Source organism: Danio rerio, chromosome 20, assembly GCF_049306965.1.
Source record: "Danio rerio strain Tuebingen ecotype United States chromosome 20, GRCz12tu, whole genome shotgun sequence".
NCBI lineage: Eukaryota > Metazoa > Chordata > Actinopteri > Cypriniformes > Danionidae > Danio > Danio rerio.
In genome coordinates, this window is record NC_133195.1 from 21,074,997 (window position 1) to 21,082,273 (window position 7,277).

The 7,277-nt window shown below is 34.0% G+C and overlaps 1 long non-coding RNA gene across 1 annotated transcript; it reads right to left on the bottom strand.

Annotated features, from left to right (window-relative positions):
• Window positions 1–3,241: 3,241 nt before the first annotated feature.
• LOC141379545 (uncharacterized) lies at window positions 3,242–6,929 on the bottom strand. The gene is made up of 6 exons (XR_012396379.1): window positions 6,304–6,929; window positions 5,915–6,058; window positions 5,088–5,204; window positions 4,955–4,996; window positions 4,547–4,633; window positions 3,242–4,161 (listed from the first exon to the last, which is right to left on the bottom strand). It is a non-coding gene; the product is annotated as an uncharacterized lncRNA (long non-coding RNA).
• Between the last annotated feature and the right edge of the window lie 348 nt (window positions 6,930–7,277).

Genomic DNA, 7,277 nt, shown 5'->3' on the forward strand with positions numbered 1-7,277 from the left:
TGGCATATTTGTGTAAGTAAAAATTAAATCTCAAAAGCCCCTTTATTTGAGGAACTATTTTTTCTGCCATGCATTCACATCTGCAGGTGACTGATACAGCAAAAGCTGCTGCTAATTAAAAAATGTAAATTATTTCCTTAAAAAACAAACAACAAAAAATAGATAAAATTGTTTGTGTCCGTGTGTAAATTGTTTGTGTATGTGTGTAAATGAGGGTGTATTGGTGTTTCCAAGTGATGGGTTGCAGCTAGAAGGGCATCCGCGGTGTAAAACATATGCTGGATAGGTTGGCGGTTCATTCCGCTGAAGTAGGGCTGCACAATATGCATCCGCAATAGTCACATCGCGGTAACACACTATGAAAAAATGATGGTATCCACCCAATTCCTTCATATTGTGCCAACACATATAAATTAAATGAACTGTTTTTAAACATTTAAGTGGATTGAACATAAAACCATTCATAATTTCTTGAGTGCATGCAATGTTGATTATAGTTGATTATATACTGTAATTGATTATAATCAATGCAGACATTAATCATAATGGAGTAAAAGTTTATCATCTGCATGCCTTTTTAAAGACAGAGTTCAGCCAAAAATGAAACTTTATTTACTATTTTCATTACACCCTTCACTTGTTTGAAACATTTATTAGTTTCTTATTTAAGTTGAACACAAAATGAAGATAGTTTAATAACTCAAATGGTAAATGTTTGAAACCAGTAATGGGTGAGTACATTTTTAAGGCCTGTGACTCCATGAACATTTCAATATTTCAAAGTTTAAAACGTGTGGCCACAAGAATTTTTTGTGTAACTTTTAAAAGATTACATAATACCAAAGTCCCTTTAAGGCAAGTCATTTCACTCGGCGGCCATCTTTGAAACGTTCATTCTGTCTGAATGGGGAAACATTACATTCTCCAAAACTACTTGCCAAACTTACGATTACATTTCATATTACGAATAACCAATAAAATTAAACAACAACTGTCTCCTTATTTTCATTTCTAAACATCCAAAAAACACAAAATCTGCAGAAATTCATGTCTGTTCCGAGCCCCTCGTCCGGAGAATTGTCATTCTAAAGCAGTCACTGACTGGCTAATGTACTTGAAGGTGGGCTTTATTCACCATAGAGGGATCGCTGATTGGCTCCTGTATTAGAGGCTTCATTCGTCATATTTACAGTTACACTTTTCCCCATTCAAAGGTATACGAGTGACGTCTTGTGTTTTCTATAGTCTTTGATAATACACAGTAAAGATTGTGCAGTGTTGATTATTCAGTATACAGTATTAGTACCTGAATTAGACATTATAGAAAATTATAATTCACTTTTATCTTTGCTATATTTTATTTAGCTATGCTTGTAATTTATTTTGTTTTATTATTATTGTTATATATTATTTGAGATTTAAACCCATACAAAATCACCCTAATCAATCTTAAATAAAGATTGTTTCCCAAATAAAGCTGTTTAAGTCACCTTGAGAAATTGTATCCACATCACAATATATATTGCAGAAATATAAATATTGTAATGTCAAATTTTTTGAATCAATTTCGTGCAGGCTTAGTTTGAAGAATTAAACGGATGATGCTTAATGTCTTTTAATATGTCATTCTAAACTATTGTGACACTGAATGACGTTTTAATGGGTCTATTCTATAAATTGTGTTAATAATACATAATATCCAATAAAGGCCAAAAAGAAATAAAAAACCTAATACTTAATGGTCAAGCTTTACAATAAGGTTTCATTACTTCATGTATTTACTAACTGATTAATCATAGATCAACATTACCTAATGCATTATTAACATCCAAATTCAGGTTTGTTAACATTAGTTAATGAACCGTGAGCATGTACTAACAATAAACAACTGTTCTTTCATTAACTAACATTAAGTAACATGAACAAGTAATGTAATGTGTTATTTATTGTTTATGTTAGTAAATGCAACTAATGTAACTAATACAACCTTATTGTAAAGTGTTACCTAGTTAATAAAAAAAAAATAATTAAATTAAACAGTATGCATTCTAATGTCATTAAAGATAATAAAGCTGCATTACACTTGCATTAGATTATTGTTCTGATCAGTTTGAATACACAAACCAGTGAGCTCCTAAAAGAGCCTCAGTGAATCAGCAGCAGTGAGAAACACCACCGTCCTCCAGCCTGACAGACAGAGAAGCTTTGTGCCAGACATTGTTATCAAGACCATGAGGCATCAGAATCATCGTGACCTGTCATGTGAGGAGATGTAACTTGCGGGAGGCACAGCTCATTGTTTATAATGTGCTCATTAATTACGACTCACTGAAATCTATTTATATGTCAGGAACGACCAGGACAGACCGATCGTATCACTTAAAACCTCAGTGTCATCTGGAGTCAATGGTGTTCATTTTGTTTTGCCTGTATATAGTTTATTTGACTCACAAAGAAACCCACATTTTATGAATCACCAATTGAGTTGTTTCATTTATAATATTCTTCTGAATAAAAAATATTGTCTATTTACACTACCAGTCAAAGGTTTGCGAACATTAAAGAGCCTCTATTATGCAATAAAAAAGGTCATATTTTGGTTTTGGGGGTCTCCAACAACAGACTGATTTGCATGCAAGGTCAGAAAACACTTTCATTGTCTTTTTACCTAATTATCCCAACTACTCCCATATGATTTGTTCAGCGATTCAATTGTTCCCAAACCCCTCCTTAGTGCGATTGCTAATCTGCGCTGATTGGTCAGATGACCTAGTCTATTGTGATTGGTCAACTGCGTTCAGTGTGAGACAAAGAGAATGGCCCAGCACGGCTTATCAACAAGTAGTCAGAGTGTAGAGTGTATGTGTGAGCCCAATGCAGTTAAACAGCTGCATACTGCACTGTTAGACATTTCAAAGGGTTTTTACAGTAACTTACTGGCAACACTGTTGCCAGTAAGTTACTGTATTTTTGATTTACAGTATACAACTGTAAATCCGTTTACAGCATGTTACCGTAGTGTCTGAAAATGGTTAACTACTGTAAAAACCTAAGTTAACAGTTAGCTACTGTAAACCTTTTAATTTTGTCCTAAATATTTTATAATATCATTTTATTAATATTATTTTAATACTATAGACCTAAAAAAGACACAATTACAAAATATTAACAAAATAAACACTCTTTATTTAAAACATTGGAGATGCTTAACCCAAGCTTAAAAATGTGTAAAAACATTACATTTCAATCATTCAAAATATTTTATTTTAAGAAAAAAAACATTGAAAATGACAAAGCACATTAACATACATGTACAAAACTAATTTAAGTGTCTGACCTGCATATTGTTGAGAAAAAAAACCCCAATTGTACTAAGTACTACTGACATTAAACCAGACACAATTACAAAATATTCCATTCTTTAAAACATTAATAATGCTTAAAGCATTTAAGGAAAATGTGTGAAAATTACATTAAGCAATAAAATCAACACATTAAAAATAAATAAATCACACAAAGCACTAGAACATACATGTACAATAAAAATTTAAACTTCTGAATTGCATATTGTTGGAAAAATAAATATTTGTAACTATTAGCCGACTCAGAAACAACCCAACTTTAAAATATTACTAATTCTGGTGTCAAATGCTCAACAAGGTCTGAATTCACATGTTCAAATGCAATTCATCTTTATTTCTATTGCACTTTTACAATGTAGATCAATGATGTCAAAGCAGCTTAACATAGAAGTTCTTGTAAATTGAAGCTGCTTCAGTCCAGTTTTCAGAGTTGAAGCAGTTAATGTCACTGCTGAAAGTCCAAACACTGAAAAGCAAATCCACCGATCCACCAATCGTAGCCAAGCGATCCAGTGGCGACAGTGGCATGGAACAAACTTCACCAACTGACGAAAGTGTAGAATAAAATCCCTTGAGAGATACCAGGCTCAGTTGGGCACGACCAGTTCTCCTCTAGCCAAACTTGTGCAAGGCCGCAGTCTAGGCACCGGAGGCTTGAAAGTTCACCAGCAGGTGGTCAGGCTGGCCCATTGGATCAATGCGGAAACTCATTGATCACGTGTGTCTTTTAGGATTCACTCCTCCATGACCACCACAGCATCTGGTCAGGATTTGGCCCAGTCCAGGATTATGAAGAACTCTGGATAAGGACAAACAGACTAACATAAGCATAGAAGAAGCTTGTTTAAAAAAAATAAATCATATACTGGTTAATTATTTTGAAGCATGGCAGCTAGGTTGGGGTAGTTTTCAGCTGGTACTGAGCAACTGGCTCCTGCTCATAACCTGCTCACTACCATGTTTAAAAGATAACTAACCAGAATGTCCTGTTTATTTTTTTTCCCTAACAAGGTTTTACAAAAACATTGTAGCATTTGTGATGGGTTGATTCACTGCAGGACAGATTAGACTATTTGTTTTATGTATTCCTAATAAACTAAAACAGACTGAATACTGATACAATTATTGAGAGTGTCTCACCTAATCCAAGTTCTCAGTTAGCTGGTGAAAGAAGGATAACTCACTGTTGTTCATGGTTGTCATTCTCTTCACTACTTCTCCTGCCTTCTTCTGGCTCACTCTGGTTGTTGCTGTGCATTTTGTTTCATCCTCTGGAATTATTTATACAAAAATTTTTATTATTTTATTTATTACAAAATATTTAGGCAACATGAAATGGGGAAAAAGACATTTAATACATAGACAAATGCATGTATCCCAATACTAATTATTGTATTTTGAAATGTCTGACCCATGACAGACCTCAATCTGCTCAAAAATATTATAAACAAAGATGAAAAAAAAACCTACTAAATGGTTTAATAAAAAAGGGAAAAAGATTTTTTTATTTAGCTAGCAACTAAACATGTGACACATTTTGTATTAAAAGTAACGTTACTATATTGAGAAACAAATAGATGTACAGTACTTACTGTTGTATGAGGTCCAGTTTGCACAGGCAGGCTCCCAGTATTCTATATTGAGACCATAAAAAAGCCAAAAATACAGATAAGAATACCTTGCTACAATCCACAACCTCCACACAACTTTTTTTTATTTGTTTACCTTGGTTGCTTACTGGTCTTGCTTATTTTTTAAGCATAAGGCTGTGTTGATCAAGATGTTCCTCCGAAATGCTGTTTGTTTCTTCAGACAAAACCTGCTGCTGTGCCAGTGCCATATCTAAACAGAAAAAAATATAATGGTAACAATTATGTTAAACCAAATGTCAAGAGTTGTGATAAAAAATAATTAGCAAACAAAAAATAGCAAAAAGGTGGTTATTAGCATAATGCATAGAGGTAAAATTGGTTTTATATTAGCAGATTCAGACTTCCCCCTTAATAATTTAATTTCATAAAAGTATTATTTGCAAACTCTAAATAGCGAAATCATTTTAGCAGCTAATGACTATCAAAGTACAACATGCTCACGGTCAAATAAACAGTGTTAATGTTGATTTCAAGTCATACTGGCATGCTAATTCTGATCGAATATTCAAAGTAACATGGTAAACAGTATAGAATCTTCTAAATGAACGAATGTGCGAATATAAAACCAACTTTACCTCAATGCATATTGTATAGATTTACGTTAACGTTCTTATAGGTTACGTCGCGATGTTATTTTCTCAAGCTAACGTTATAAGTTACTCTAAACCAGAGAAAAATAAGTTCACAACATCTAATATATATAGTATAAATCAATATAAGTTAAACGTTGCACGTTAAAATGAGTTTGAGTTCAATTCAGTATAAACTTAGCTCAGTTTAGCTAACAGTTAACATTACCATTTTAAGATCGCTTCAGCCAATGTAGCCGAGCAAACATATGCTAATAGAGGTGCTCAAATCAATGTCGAGTGTTGTCAGCACAGACAGACGCGCTTTTACCTGGATTATTTGATGGTCTTTCATTCATATTCTTCTGGGGGAAAACACTCTCTGCCGGACCGTTGTCTCGTGCTAAGTGTCCTCCAAAACTGTCTGCATACCTCTGGTTCCCTCCTAAACCAAAACCCGCTGCAACACCGGTTCCTATGTAAATAAATAAAAAGATATGACGAGAACAATGGCTAATAGTCATAAACAGTCTTATTTAAAGTAATAGTTGTGTTAATGTAATAAATTAAATAAAGGTAACAACTTAATACATGATATATTTCTCAAATGGGCGAAATAACGCCAAGCCAGAGAAAATAATAATAGCCAACTTTATACTTTACTTTGTTCTATTCTCGTCCACAAAACATTCTGTAAAATGAAACACTGCCTCAGCTTACCAGAGTAAAGTTTGTTAAATCCAGTATGTTCTTCAGGCACACTAATAAATTGTCCTCCAGAATTGCTCCGGGGTCCTCAGGCAAAATGTGGTGCAGAGTAGTCGAATCGCCGCAAGGTGGCGTTGAAGCAGTTGTGGAAAATACAGTATAATACACGAATTTTTACAAATACAGTACATCGCTGTATATGTTGTTCGACGTCACACTAAATTCCCATAATGCAACGGTAAATACAGTTATTTACCGTAAAAGGAATTTGCAGTATTACACTGGGTGAAATACAGTAAATAACTGTGTAATTTACAGAAATGTCTAACAGTGTGATCTATTCTTAACCATGACACACATTCAGTATTAATCCACACAGTGGCAAAAGCTGAACTATTTCGATACTTGACCGCCGCACGTGCATAGGAACAGCTGATGGTGGCCATACCAACGACAAGCGGCAGTAGATCGCGAGCTCACAAACACATTTAAATGCGGCACATGTCGCATTTTCAACGTGGTTTAAGACACGATATGAGAATATAAAGAGTTAACTAGACACAGTACAATCGGTTACGAGTAACAAAACACAATTAAACACATAATTTGCAAGCTTGACATCAAAACAAGGAGGCAACCATATTAATCACATTTACTTACACTTGTGAAATGGAGGAAGAAACTGATCCATGAACTGTGTACTGTAAAGTTCCTGTCAAGCTCTGACAAAGTCCCATACATCAATAGTTTTTTCTGATCCTTCCTTAACCAAACAGCTGACAAATCCCATGTTGTAAGCGTGTAGACTGCTGAAGCACTCGTCAGAAAAATGTCGGGAACACAGCACAAGGCTGGGGCCTTAATGCTGATATATAAATATATATATATATATATATATATATTTTTTTTTTTTTTTTTTTTTTTTTCTGCAAAAAACTTCAACCACTGACTCTGCAGCCTCATCTTTGGTTAGAGAAAATAACACT